Raw genomic sequence first — 16,409 nt, forward strand, 5'->3', positions numbered from 1 at the left:
CGATAGTTTCTCTCTTCCATTCACTGAGTCATGGTAGCTATGCCAGCTCTTATGAAGATCGAGGAGAGCAAGACTCGCCATATCATCATTGGCTGTCGTGATTCCTACACTTCCAAGCTCATCTCTGCAAGTGGTGAGCTTGTTCAAATATGTAGAAATCGTGTCGCCCTTTTCACACTTGATTTTCCGAAGCTTGTCCTTCAGCGTCAGCTTCCTCTGGTCGCTGTTGTTATGATATAGGTCCTTCAATGTCTTCCACATTGAAAACAGAGTCTCCTTCCCATGGAGACTCAAGACAATATGGTCTCGAACTCCCTCCAGAAGAATCCTCCTCGCTCTTGCCACACATTTCTTCCATTCCGCCAATTCTTAGGCATTAGCTGCTGCTGGCTTGGGGACTTCTTGATCAATGAAGTCCTTCAAACCATTGTCTTCTAATACCGCTTCCATGCGATCCTTCCATGCTATGTAATTCGAGCTGCCATCCAGGGCATACTCGAGTCTCAAGCCATTGAACGCCATTGGTGAACTTTGAGATGTGATAAGAAATCGATTTTGTACCTACAATCAAGAACTTCAAACTTCGAACTTCTCCCTTCTTTGTATACTGTTCTCTGCTTTGATCACCTTTGTTTCGATACCATGTAGAAATTCTCACTGTAGATCGCCTAATAATGCAATGTACTAAAGCAAAATACTTGATCTACTTCTACTATCAAACTTGCGGAAGCTTAATTGATTTGAGCAAGATCAAACATAACACATATAACAGAGAAGATGAATCAATCACACATGAAACACAGAAGAATACTCTGGGGAAAGCCTCAGCTAAAAACCCTGCTATCTGTATTATCATACAAGTGGAAATACATCAAGATTACACAAAGCCTTAGCTCTCACAGCTAGCTAGCTCTCAGTACAATCCTCTTGGATGCTCATAGGCAATCAAAGCTTCTCACAAGCCTTCTCCTCTACCCTCCAAGCCTCCTATTTCCTTGCATTGTTTCTCTTGGGTGATCCTACTGTTACCAAGTGTAACACTGATCACTCACACTGATCTCACACCCTGTAAAACTGCGCAATCCTCAAGGAACCTTGTTCCTTCTGCATGGATGAGTTTCATTTATAGGAAAATTCCTCCAACTGATAGTACAATGTCCCTGTCTTTAATCTCAACTGGGTCTTTCTCTGAACTGACATGCATGAGTTATTTATGAGAGAATATTCAGTTATATGGAGTACACTAGTTTCATGCATGCATGCATTAACTGACTGAACTCACAATTAGTTCCTCAAACTGTTTGGAACTAATTTAACTGGACATAATTCAGTTAACTAAGCTAACTAATTACAACTCAAATACAACTCATCCTTATCTCCTTAATTAAGGGATTAATTCCTCAATCAAAGGGATAACTGTTGCATGTCTTCACAAAGACTTCATGTTTGAATTTCTCCAACTAATTAACTCGAGATGAATTAATTAATTATTTTCGTGAGACTAAATTCGAATTTTAATTCACAATTCTAATTCAAGGACAAATTAAAATTGGAATATATCCTAAAATGCTATCTATAGCAATGCTAATTTTAACATTTCTATTTTTAGCATTTCTTGTTGCTATTTTCAACAGAAGCCAACCTTGCCTAACACCCAATTATAATACCAAGTAGAAATAATACAACAAGAACAAGAGCTTGTACAAATATTGCAATTACCCTAGAGTTGTGTGACTCCCTAATATAAAATTAGTGCCACTTCTTGGCTTACAAATCGTACCAAGGCATCTCATACCCTGTTCAACCAACTAAATGGGTTCTAGAATCAAGTGGTTACACATATAAAAAATGGTATCCCTATGAACCCTTGACTTCCTCTTTGTTTTTCCCCAAGACTCCTCACCTTGCAACTTCACCCACTAGTTATAGTAGAAATCATCCATGTGACTCTTCCACTTGTGCAACCTATTCACCCACTCATCTTGTGACTTCCTCTTTTCTTATCTCGGCTTCCACCCTTTGGTCTTGTTTCATAACCCCTCAAATGAACTTTTATTTATATGTTTTCCTCACCCTCCTCTTGGAATAGTTTCCAGTCAATCATCATGTCGTTTGGTGGTTCCATTCCATCTAGTCTGTGTTTAGTCAACCTACATTCCCACACTTCCAAGTTCACACATGCTCATATGTTATTTCGTTGATCCGTGTATGTGTTATCACTCTCACATGGGCTCATTCCTTAGTTAGCTGACCCTGCACATTTCACGTTGCTCGTTTTTGTGTTGGTCCATACACTCATCAACTAACCCATTGTGCCTTATAAGCCAACTCCATGGCGCCCAATCTTGCAACTCATTTAGCTCAAGTCGACAAATCATTTGCCTTATATATCTCCCATCCATCACAATGTTTGTCCACATGCTCATACTTATGCAAGCTCCCTTGGCATGATTACACACCTAAGATAACATGTTTGCCTCTCTGCCTCATGTAATGCTTTCATGTGAATCCCCTTGGTCTCAACCAAGGTGCAACTACTTTCACATGTTGTAGCCAAGGGTGTGAATCAACAATGTGGTGATTTTGCATTTACACATGTTTGCACGTCATGCTCAACTTGACAATCTTACCTTTTCCTCCACTCCAATTTGTGTCCATCCTCAATAACCTTCTAACTAGTAAATCTGCTCCTCTAAGTCCACCAACTAGAGTATCATAGGTGGAAATCTAACGCCAAGTCTTCAAATTTGAGAAGTTATTCTATTCAAGCCCCGAAAACATATTCCTGCATCTGTAATCTAAATGTCTTGGACATGCCTCCTCATATTGAGCTTCCCCAATGCATTAGAATGATTGGGTAGCTAATCCTCCAGTCACACCCAACTCATGAGAAGGTACATCCTCATGCCAAAGTGAAACCTTTTATATTCGCATTTCTATCTTCTTCAACTGTCAAACCCCTCATTGTACTAATGATGAAGCCACTCTTCCTCTGATTTTTCTCAACCCTATTGCAATGCCTCTCTTCTAAAGTGTTAAAGAGTGCAACTGGGGGCTAATTACTCTTCTTAGAAGTATTATATATATATATAGTTAACTAATAATTAGTGTTAAAGAGTCATGTCTCTAAGGACATGACCATTCATTGAAAATAGCTCATACTCACGTAAATAACATATTTACCATAAGTTACTACCCACCATAATTTAAGAAAGTATTTGCATAAAAGATGGGATAAGGAAAAAGGTGTAAATAAATATACTTATTAGGATTTATTTCCCACCATTATTTATGGTTTCTTCAACACTAAATGGGTAAAAATATAAACGTGAAAACTTACTAGAAGTTAATTTACAAAGATATGTGATCCAATTTACAAAGGGACATGTCTCTTAGGCATCTTGAGTATAAAATTCACTTGAAAATTTTCATTTTACACAATTCACATATCATTCATATATTCTTGCACTTATTGTTAATCTTCTATCTACAATTACGATCAATGATGATTTAAAGTGAATGCTACTGAAGTTTTATTGTGCTTGCTATTGGAATCTAAAGTAAAGTTGGTATTGGGATACTAAGATATTGAAGTAATTGTTGCAAGCATAAAACATGCCATAAAATTTAACATGGTATGAGAGACCAAGTGAAAACAAGCCTAAGGAACAGGCAAAGCAATCACTGTTGAATATTTGTTGTTGTTGAACAATGTCTGTTGGAAAAAGTCTCCATGGTTACTCACTCTTATTTCAAGGCAAAGGATAAGCTCAATGAAAATCAGATTATCATGCCTGGAAGATGACTCTTGATTTGACCTTGGAGGAACATGAAGTGTTGGATTATGTGCAAGGGAAAGTGATGAAGCCTCCTTCAAATGCACCTGCTACTACTAGAACAAAGTATAGAAAAGGAGAAGTCAAAGCTAAGAAAATCTTAGTTAACTCCATTCAAAAGCATTTAATCTCTTATATTTATGATCTGGGAACTTCCAAGGAAATGTATGATAAGTTGATAGGGATGGTCAAAGTCAACAACACAAATCAAATTCTCTTTCTCAAGAACAAGTTAAGGGATATCGAAATGGATAAAGGGGAGTCTATGCAAGCATATTTTTTATGTTTTTCCATGATACTAGAGTCTAGGATAAAATCTTAAATCAATGACGCTACCAATCCAAATCACAACAAGACTACTTTGCACAACGGAATAATATACAACATTAAATCTACTAGTGCACAAAATATACACAACTTTTTACAAATGTATAGAATAACCCAACTTGTTATATTAATCAACTGATAATACAACAATCTAGGGCTCCCGTACCAGGGATAATGGCCCTCATACATCCACTAATACAAGACAATAACAACTAGGGCCTGGTGTCTATCATGATGATCACCAATCTACCCTAAACAAGATATTATGATTGTTTAGTTGATGTAGAGATCCTCACAGTTGCCTTGGTCATAACCTATACACATATGCCTGGTCCTTCGGTGCCAGATCTGTAACTCCTACCTCTATTAATGCACCAAGTCCATTTGGCCATTGAATCTCAGCTCCAATCTTCTCTCTCGTTGATCGTTAATCCTTCAACGCATCAACACATCGAGACTCTTGTCGAGTTGTTCACAACTCTGTTTTTGAACGACTCTCATCTGCCCACTGCTACTCCTCAGCTACTTAGGGACTTCAATGTAATATATTCCTTCGCTGCTCCAATGAAGAGTAACGTAGGGTAGGGATGGTTGCCACCTATCACTTCACGATATCCTTATCCCACAATGAACATGGGCTAGGAGGACTGCCCAACTTTTGCTATAGATGTCCTTCTCCACAAGACAAGTCTAGGGCTACACAAATTGCTCCTGGTGGATAAGACATATGAGCTCTTCTTCTGCCACTTATAATAATCCCTTAGTCCTTCAAGGGACTTGTTTCTTAGGGCTTGAAGCAAGCCTCTATAATCCTCCAAGTTGTTCTTTAGGCTGCTCCAATTATACCTTTTCTAGTCCCACACTCGGTCCACTCTCTGTCCACTCTCATGCTTCCCTTTAATAGACCACGAGCATCCAATACATTGTTGTAACATCTCCTCACTAATTAGGGCATCCAACCACCATGATCACCCTTACTCTTGGCTGTTAATAGAATTCACAAATTGTCCTCTTCTAGGACACCATCCTCCTACTAAATCTCATCAACTCAAGAGGGTGACCAAAATATCCTACAACCTCCTGCTACTCCTTTTGACATACATGTGACTATTGTAGATGAATTTGCTTAAGGAAGTGCCAGCCATTGTCCAACTAGGACCTCCATCCAATCTAATCCAAACTAGGATCCAACACTTGGTAACAAATCAACTACAAAACATCATGACACACCTTTATGCATCACTATTTTGGGGTTGCTTTCTTCTGTTATTGGTCTTAGCCTGGTTAGGGATAATCACAATCAACTTCAGCTCTAAACTTATGCACAAATACCCTTCTAACAGTTGCGACTACCCTCTTATGTGGCTTCTCAATCCTTCCTTGGTTGGTAGGGCTCCTTCCAGCCAATTGTATAATCTTACGACCTCTCTCCAAGTAGGGATCTAGGGCTTGACCCTAATTCAGGCTTCAGTACAGGTTTGTGGCTCAATTAGCAGAGGTATGCCCGCACAATAATGTCCCACAAAACACACCAAAAATATCCCACAAACACTTCTCTCCTATGCGGCCCTGCTACAAGGTTGACTCAACACCTATAGAAAATCTCCAAAACAAGGTTTCTCCTCCTTAGCTTGGCTACTCTTAAATTGCAGCCCAAACAAAGATCCAAAAGTAGTCAAATTTCTCTCTTGTGTTGCTCAAGGATGATGTGAAGTGACTCCTTCACACAACACTTATTTAAATTCTTCCTCAAGGTCAGCTCAAACGTCTACCCTTTAGGGCTTGAATATTTTTCATTAGGCCTCTTAACACTAGGTTAACTTGAACTCTTGATGTGCAAACCCACACTTATATTTCAAAAATTAATATCTCAAGTTCTACAACTCAGATTTGATTGATTTTCACTTTCTCTTTCTTCGTTCGAGGTCCTCTATCATCTCAAATCATCATCATCCATCACTGCAGCATACTCTGTAGAATTAACCCTGCAATCTCGGTATTGCATTTGCCTCATCTCATCTGAACCTAAAGACCTCAAACTTCTATAGGGATTCTACCTCTAAAGTCAGAATCCCTCTAAGTGTACATGATCTTCACTGGCTCAAATTCTCATTGATCTCATTTCCTCTAAGGTTAGTCCGAGTTGCGGTTGAACATGTGCCATCATCACCGCAACCCAGTCTTGCAATCACTTATCCTCCTAGAGAAAACACTACTCCTGCACATCCCTCCAATCTCGGATATGAAACATCACGATCCAATGAAGAAACTATGCTGCCAATATGTAGTCCATCACATGAAGGAAACTCGATCACGCTAATATTTTCCATGGAAAAGTAATCCTCAAGATGTCCCAACGGTCCATGGAAAGACATAGGAATTCCATGATCAACAATCTTCCCTATAATAAATTGTTGTTCAATAGGCTCTCCACCAATCCACCAGAATTCCAAATCCATCTCACCATGTATTCTATCGAGACTACATATCCATGTCTTCATCTGAACCCTACGCTCCATGATCTAGACACCCACAACTCCCTCTTCGTTGCTTCGTTGTGCACACTCTGATTCACTGGCCCTTCAAAGTAGCTCTGATTCCATGGTTTTTTTCCATGATACTAGGGTATAGGATAGAATCTTAAATCATTGATGTTACCAATCCAATTATCACAACAAGACTACTTTGCATAGCGAAATAAGATACAACGGTAAATTTACTAGTGCACAAAATATACACAACTTTTTACAAATTTATACAATAACAAAAATTCATTATATTAATCAACTAATAATACAACAATCTAGGGATCCTGTACTAGGGATAATTTCCCTCATACATCCACTGATACAAGACAACAACAACTAGGGCTTGGTGTTTGTGGTGATGACCACCAATCTATCTTGAACAAGATACTCTGACCATCTAGCTGATGTAGAGCTCCTAACAGTTTCCTTGGTCATACCCTGTACACATATGCTCGGTCCTTCGACTCTCGATCTGCAACACCTTCCTCTATCAATGCACCAAGTTGATTTTTCCATTGAAAATTGACTCCATGTGCTCTCTTATTGATCATTAGTTCTTCAATGCATCAACACATCAAGACTCATGTCGAGTTGTTCACAACTTCGTTTGTGAAAAACTCTCATCTTCTCACTACTGCTCCTCAGCTACTTAGGGACTTCAACCCACTATAGCCTTCCTGTGCTACTCTAATGAAGACTAACATAGGGAACGGAGCACTGCAACGTATCATTTCAAGATGTCCTTCTCCCACAATGAACACGACCTAAGAGGATTTCCCAACTTCTATTGCATATGTCCTTCTCTAGAAGGAAAGTCTATGGTTCCACAAACTGCTCCTGGATGATCAGACCTACGAGCTTTGCTTCTGCCACTTCTAACAATCCTTTAGTCCCTCAAGGGACTTGTTTCTTAGGGCTTGAAGCAAACCTCTACAATCCTCCAAGTTGTTTAGGCTTCTCAAATTCTACCTTATCTAGGCTACACTTGGTCCACTCTCACGCTACCCTCCAACAGATGACGAGCGTCCAATACATTATTGTAGCATATTCTCACTAGTTAGGGAATCCAATCACCATGATCACCCTTCTTGTTGGTAGCTAACAATATTCAAAAACTATCCTCTTCTAGGACGCCATCCTCCTCGTAAATCTCATCAACTAAAGAGGGTGACCAAACTCTCCTGCAACCTCCTTTTGCTCCTGTTAACATACATTTAACTACTATAGATGAATTTTCTTGAGGATATACCAATCATTGTCTAACTAGGACCTCCATCCAATTTGATCCAAACTAGGATCCAACACTTGGCAACAAATCAACTACAAAACATCATGACATACCTTCATGCAAGATTGTTTTGGGGATTCTTCCTTCTGTTGTTGGTCTGGCCTAGTTAGGGCTAATCACAATCAACTTTAGCCCTAAACTTCTGTACAAATACCATTCTAGCAGTTGTGATTACCCTCTTATGTGAACCCTCAATCCTTCGCTGGCTGGTAGGGCTCCTTCTAGCCCACTGTACAAGCTTACAAATTCTCTCCAAGCACACTACCAGCCCACTGTACAAGATTATGGCTTCTCTCCAAGCAGGGATCTAGGGCTCGACCCTACTTCAGGATTCATTACCGGTATGTGGCTCAATTTTCATAGGTCTTCCCACACAAGAATGTCCCACAAAACACACCAAAACAACCCACAAATACTCCTCTCCTATGCAGCCCTGCTGGAAGGTTGTCTTGACACCCAAACAATCATAGAAAAGCTCCACAACAAAGCTTCTCCTCCTTCTGGTCCTAACCCGCAGCCGAAACAAAGATCCAAAAGTAGTCGAATTGCTCTCTTGTGTTGCTCAAGGATGATGTGAAATGACTCCTCACACAACACTTATTTATATTCTTCCTTAAGGGATCCAACATTTACCATTTAGGGCTTGAACAACTATCATTAGGCCTCTTAACACTAGGCTGACTTGAACTCTTCATGTGCAAGCCCACACTTCTATTTCAAAAATTAATATCTCAAGTTCTACAACTCAGATTTGAGGGATTTTTGATGCCTCTTTCTTCTCTCGAGGTCCTCTATCATCTCACATAATCACATACCAAAATATCCTTGTGGTTTCATAGCCACAAGCTTAGGTGAAAATCTTAAAGGCTTGGGTTCTAAGCCCACCAGCCACACTTATGTGCCTAGTCCTCCAAAACCCACTAGCCAAGGGTTTAGAGTACCTCCCAAGCTACAAATATTAACATTTTCATGATAATAAGTCAAGTAAAGAATAATTTTCTATCTATTGGAGAATTTATTGATGACAAGGAACTAACCCTTATTTCACTTGGATGTATTACAAGGCCATGGGAAAAATTTGTCACCACCATTCTCAACAATGACATGATACCTGGTTGTAACCACCCCCTCCCACATTTACCCACTTTCACTTATCTACTAGGGTAAACATGATACAGAGAGCTACTATTACATGACCCAACCTCCTAGATATGCTTAAGGAAGTGGGGTTGATTAATGACCACAAACTAACCACTTGACACCTCTTACATGAGCTACATGTCACTAAGGGGCTGAACAACCACCCCAGGTGGCCAAACCCTGAGCTAGACCTCTTTTTCTTAGCCTTGGTATCTCAACCGGTCCCACAACAAGTCATCCATGCGGTTGGAAGCCTCCAACTGCTCCCACAAGCTTGCATCCGAGCGATTGCAGCCCCAAAAAGTTAAGTTCAGGGCATGCAATCCAGGATTCTGAGCCTAAATTCCAGGTCAACCTCTAGACCACTGCCCAAAACTCAGTGAGACTTTCCATAATGATAAATTAAATCAAGGCAAATATATTCATACAAATTTTTCTCAAAGGCTTAGCCTAACCATGCCTAACCATGACAGTAATTTCGTCAAACACATTGTGAAAATGTAATCTACATGTCATGAATTCATATCTGAACATAAGGGTATGATACTTATCTGAGAACCATCAAAAAGGTCTAACTTTCTCTCATAATAGCTGCAATAACATCTATTAGATCATGCATTCAATAACCATTCATTTACCAATAAAACAATGATAAGAACCATAATTAGAATATGTCATGCAACCATACTTATAACCAACATATAACCAGAATCATAACCATGATAGAACAACCATCAAGCTACATAATAACAAGTATAAATACTCATGAAATACAAGAGGAAAAAATCTCTTATTAACATATGCAAAAGCCAACCATGTCAAGGAGTTCCACGTACCACACGACCATAGATTGGATTGAACCAAATCTTTCTTTCAGCCAATCACCCTTGTGCCATATTCCAAGCATTAATGTGGGACCCACAATGAAACAAGTAGGGTTTCCTCAAGCTTTACCGCAATCTTGCCAAATCGATTAAGAGACTCCTAGGCCGGAAAAAAAGCACCTACACAACTAGGATTTACCACAATCCCACCAAATCCAGTCAAGGGATCACTAGGCCCAAAACAAGAACATACACTACCAAGCTTTACTGCAATCCCTCCAACACTAGTCAAGGGATTCCTAGGTTCAAACAAGCTTGGATGCCTCCAGATTTCCTCACCAATACCTTGAGGAATTTTCATGTCTCCACCCTTAGGCTTTATTGCTATCTCGCCAAAACCAGTAAAGGGATTCCTAAGACCTTAGGAATTTTCCTGATAACACCTCACCCAGTTCCTAAACCATCTAGCAATCCTAAACTCAACCAAATGAAAGAACCCCATCACACCATGGCTATCTGGAAATAACAAGGCAAGGATGAACCCAATGTCACACCTAGCAAACCCATGCCAATGACAACAAGAGAACCAATTACACACATGCATGTACCATGCATGCAAAAACTAGCAAGGAAATCATACATGCAAGTTGATACCTGCAAACCAATCCCGTTGCAGCCACTTGATCTAAATTTTTTGTGCTCGATCCTTGATTTCTTTTGTTTTCCTGCTTTTCCTTTGCCTTCCTTTATCCAATGCTAAAAGTGTTCCAAGAATGCTCTAAGTGTGCAAGAGTATGAGAGAATTAGAGAATAGAAGAAAGCTCCAAAACTAAACTGACAAAAAGTTGTGAACTGATCCTCATAAGCCTTTTTATTATTGAGGCCTCTATTTTCTTCAATTTCCTCTAATTTTCCTTCAATTTCCTTCATATGCAATCCTGTGACCTTTCACCTTCCTTTTATCCTATTTTCCTTTATTTTCATAAATTAAATACCAAATAATTCCTCTTTTCCTTTTCAAGGCCTTTGCCAATTTCCTTAGCCACAATAAACCAAATGAACACCCACTAGGATGTTTTGCCCAACATTCAGCTTGGAATACGTGTCCCATGACCTTGGTCTTATTTTTTCCTTTATTAACTTTATTACATGAACTTTTAACCTGAGGCTATTACACTGGTTTTGATGAGATATTGGCTAGATGCACTCAAAGAGTAAATAAGGATGACAGAGAGAGATAAGTCTATTAATTGAAGTGAACCTACTGCTTTCTCTACACATGTTAAAAGGAGAAATGATGTTGGTCCATCAAATTCAAGAAGGTAGGGTTTTGGATCTGAGAATGGATTTAAAGGAAAAGGCTAACGAAGATGCTTCAATTTCAGCAAGTTTGGCCATTGTGCTAGAAAATTTCCTCACAAGAAGAATCCTCCAAGGGAAAACAACAACAATCAAAGAAACAACAGGTCTAACTACAAAGGAAAATGGAATGCTCTTGCTGCTCGAGAAGGAAATAATCGACCTCCCAAGAGGAGAAGAAATTCCAGGTATGATGAAAATAATGTTGTTGAAAAACAATATGAGTATTATCTCATTTCTTCTTTATCTACTGCCTCTCCTCTGGACACCTTGGATCAACGGTTAATTGATAATGCATTCTCAAGGCATTTCACTGGATATAAGGATGTTCTCTAAAATTTAGTTGAGAGGAAGCCTAATCTAAATATTATTGTTGGAGATAATGGCACCTACTCTATGAAAAGAATAGGAATTGTTACTCTTCACTTGAACTATGGTCAAACCATACATCTTCAAGATGTTTTGTATGTGCCCGATTTGAAGAAGAATTTGGTATCTATTTCTGCAATGGAGGACAAAGGCTTCAAGGTAGCTTTCATTGATGGAAAGGTACGTGCATGGAATAAGAACTTTAGAGATGCTTTTACTCTTGGGTTTAGGGTTGATGGTATTTATCAAGTTGGTGGAAGTCCTTTGGGAGCTTTGGAAAATGACACCTCTATTCAATGTGAGCTATGGCACTGAAGATTTGCTCATTTACATTACAAAGCCTTACCGATTGTAAGGAAGATGGTCATAGGGATGCCCAAATTTCATATGAATCATGAAGGAGTTTTTCAAGGTTGTGCAGTAGGAAAACATACAAAGGGACCATTCCCTTCTAGTGAGAGCAAGACAATTGATATTCTTCAATTGATCCATTTTGACATGGCTGGTCCTTTTCCCATGACTTCATTGGGAGTATATTTATAATTTGTGATATTTGTGGATGAAAAGTTGGATTTATTTTTTGAATAATAAGGATGAAGTATTTATATGGTTTCACTCTTTCAAAGCATTTGTGAAGAATCATACAGGCAAGAAGATCAAGACATTGAGAATTTATAATGGAACCAAATATGAATTTAACGAATTCAATGACTTTTGCAAAGAGGCAGGAATTAAGAGGGAGCTCGTCGTTCCATACAATCAACAAAAAAATGGAGTTGTCGAGAGAAAGAATTGTACAATTATGGAAGCCACCTGTTCCATGATTCATGATCAAATACTACCGAAGTTTTTATGGGGAGAAGCTACGAAAACTACTGTGTACATTCAAAATAGGAGTCCTCATAAAAGCTTGGATTTCAAGACACCCAAAGAAATCTTCACTGGTAAGAAACTTAATGTTGCACATTTTAGAATCTTTGGTTGTCTTGTATATTTTCATGTACGAAAACATAAAAGGAACAAGTTGGAAGCTTCTAGGAATAAAGGTGTATTTGTTGGATATAGTGAATATTCAAAGGCACATCGAATTTATGCACCTAGTCATAGAAATGTAGTAGTAAGTGGAGATATTACCTTTGATGAAGACTCTATGCTTGGGAAAGCAAGGGATCTCCCCATCACAAGGAAAAATGATGATGTTGCTAAAAGTAAAGAAGAACTTCTGATGGATGAACCTATGCCTGATGTTCATGGTCCGATCGATCCACTTGATCCACCTCCTTGTGATCCCTCTATCTCAAAGAAAATACCACTATGGTTTCGATATACACTTCAAGATGCAGAAAATCATGCTTCCCCAAGAGGAGATTTCCGAGAAAGTAAGAAGCCTACCAAGTATCAAGGATATTTGGTTGCCTTGAGTACTATCATTCAAATAAAAACTTTCACTTACAAATAAGTTGTGAAGCACTAGGTATGGAAAATATGATATGGTTGAAGAATATGAGTCAATCATGAAGAAAAATGTTTTGGAACTGGTGCCTAGACCCAAGGACAAGTCCGTAGTCACTTCGAAATGGATCTACAAGATTAAACATGGAGTTGATGGAAGTGCTAAGAAATAAAAGGCAAGGTTCGTGGCTCATGGCTTCTCACAAAAGGAAGGAATCGACTATGATGAGATTTTTGCTCCAGTTGCCCGATACACCATTATATGATCCATAGTTGCTCTTGCTGCAAATCAAGGATGGAGCTTGCATCAAATGGATGTTAATGCCGCATTATTACGTGGCTCACTTAAGGAAGAATTCTACTTGGAACAACCTCAGGGGTTTGAAGAGCAGGATAGAAAAACTCATGTATGCAGGTTGAAGAAAGCCCTCTATGGGTTAAAGCAAGCCCCTAGGGATTGCTATGAGAGAATTGTAGCTATCTCATGAAGCTGTGATTTACAAGGAGCTATGTTGATCCAAACTTATACTTCAAGTTGAAAAGGACATGCCACTTATTTTGGTCTTATATGTTGATGATCTATTTATGACTAGTGCAGACCCTCTCATTTATCAATGTAAGAGGGAGTTGACTTCTGAATTCGAGATGAAGGACCTAGGATTGATGCATTACTTCCTAGGCTTGGAGGTCTGGCAAAAGCCAGGTGAGATTTTCCTTTCTCAAGGAAAATATATTGTGAAGTTGTTAGAAATATGTGGCATGGTGGACTGCAAGTCTGTGACTACACCGATGGAACTAAATTTCAAGAAGTTATGCGGAAGTGTTGTTGGTATGGTTTTGGAAAATACTACTGAATATAGACAACTTATGGGAGCATTGATGTTCTTGGTGAACACACAACCAAACATATGTTTTGTCGTTAATACATTGAGTCAATTTATAGTTGAGCCTCATCATATGCATTGAGCTGCTATAAAGAATCTTCTAAGATATCTTCATGGTACTATCAACCATGGATTGAGGTACACTGCCAGGGATCTAAGATTATATGGATATACTGATGTTGATTGGGATGGTAGTGTGGTGGATGGAAAAAAAAATCTGGATGTTGTTTCTCTTTAGGATCTGCTTCCATCTCATAGAAGAGACGAAAACAAAAGTCTGTTGCACTAAGCACCACTAAGGCTGAATATATTGCAGCTAATATGGCTTGTTGTGAAGCCATTTGGTCGAGGAAGCTCTTCAGTGAGTTATTTGAGCATGTGCTAGATACCACCATCATTTATTGTAATAGTCAAAGTGGGATTTTCCTTTCAAAGAATCTTGTGTTCCACAACCGATCCAAGCATATTGATATTAGGTATCGTTTTATCCGAGATATGGTACAACGGGGAGCAATAAGTCTCCAACACATCAGGATGGATGAACAAGTTGTTGACATCTTCACAAAGCCTTTGGGAAAGGCCAAGCTCTTAGCCTTCAAAGAGAGACTTGGATTCGTAGAAAGGCCCTCCCATGAGGGTCCCAATTGAGTTGGACATTGAGCTCTAGGAGCCTTTGGAGGCCTCGGGTAGTTCTTGGAGCTGTATGAGCGCAGGGTGAGTGGTTCGCCTTCCCTTGTAGAGTACATACCCCAGCATGTGAGCACAAGGTGAGTGATTCACCTTCCCCTATGGAGTACACTATATGAAAACAGGGTGAGTGGTTCACCTTCCCCTGTGGAAACCCCAACATACATCCTACCCTTGTAGTCTGGGACTCTTGGGAAGTACCTCTCATTTGGCCAATGAGTTGGGAAAAGTGGTTAGGGTTAATTAGTACTACCGAAAAATGTGTCAGGTACTACTGTATTCCCTATGACTAGGATGCATGATGTTCAACAACTTGATCACAAAGGATCAAGCCTAGTAGGTGTTCTATCCCTGGACATGAGGACTTGCCTCTCTCATTTTGGCAAAAGTGGCAAGCTCTTGTGACCCACCCTATTTTAATCCTTTCTTATTGGACTATGACATTAATCTTCAGCAGAGACGAGACAAGTTTCAGAGATGGCACATGATGGAAACAATAGCATAGCCATGGATTAATGTTAACAAGTGGAATTCCTCCCTAGTTAAGAGGGAGTTTTAGTGTTGAATAATTAACTAATAATTAGTGTTGAAGAGTAATGTATCTAAGGGCATGACCATTCGTTGAAAATAACTCATACTCACATAAATAACATATTTACCATAAGTTATTACCCACCATAATTTAAGCAAGTATTTGCGTAAAAGATGGGATAAGGAAAAATATGTAAATAAATATACTTACCAGGAGTTACTGCCCACCATTATTTACGGGTTCTTCAACACTTTAACAAATATGGGTAAAAATGTAAATGTGCAAACTTACTAGAATTTAATTTACAAAGATATGTGATCCAATTTACAAAGAGACATGTTTCTTGGGTATCTTGAATATAAAATTCACTTGAAAATTTTCATTTTACACAATTCACCTATCATCTCATATATTCTTGTACTTATTGTTGATGTTCAATCTACAATTACAGTCAATGATGATGTAAAGTGAATGTTACTGAAGTTTTAATGTGATTGTTATTGGAATCTAAAGTAAAGTTGTTATTGGGCTAATAAGACGTTGAAGTAATTATTGCAAGCATATAAAATATCATAAAATTTAACATCAAGGCATCATGGGTGCATTTCCCTTGACAATAATGCATTTTTTTAAAACTTGTCTAAATAAAAATAGGCTCAGAGATCTCCTTCAAGGCTCTAATAATCATATTCATGTAATGCTTTGTCTTCAAGTATGACATGATCAACCAAACCTCCTTCGCTGAATAGGTTAACTTTTGAAGGTGTTATGTTATTAGTTGAAAGTCATATATGCCCATGGCCATTCTGCAAAATTCCATAATGACCGTGGCATCCCTATCCTCCTTTCCTACCATCTCATCCTTGTCCAAGTTAGGTTGAGTGAAATTATCTACACTTTCCTCAATTGTTGCACTTGTTCCAACTCTCTCGTGCAATATACGTGGTGAATCCCCGTAACTCCATTGTCTCATTGGTGAATTTGGTTGCTTGCCTTATTTTGCCATAGTTGCGAGTATGGGTTGAACCTCCTTCCATCCCTATGGATGTTAATGAATTTGTGGTTGACCCAATCTTCCCATGAGATACTATGTCAAATTCCCCATATCCTCTAACCTCCATCTCTCCTAGTGCATGGTACCAATGACCTGACTACTTCCCTGTTATGATGCCACAATGTGAGG

This window comes from Pinus tabuliformis, chromosome Q (assembly GCF_031772625.1).
Source record: "Pinus tabuliformis cultivar Carrire ecotype Pingquan chromosome Q, CPIR1, whole genome shotgun sequence".
NCBI classification, from domain to species: Eukaryota; Viridiplantae; Streptophyta; class Pinopsida; order Pinales; family Pinaceae; genus Pinus; species Pinus tabuliformis.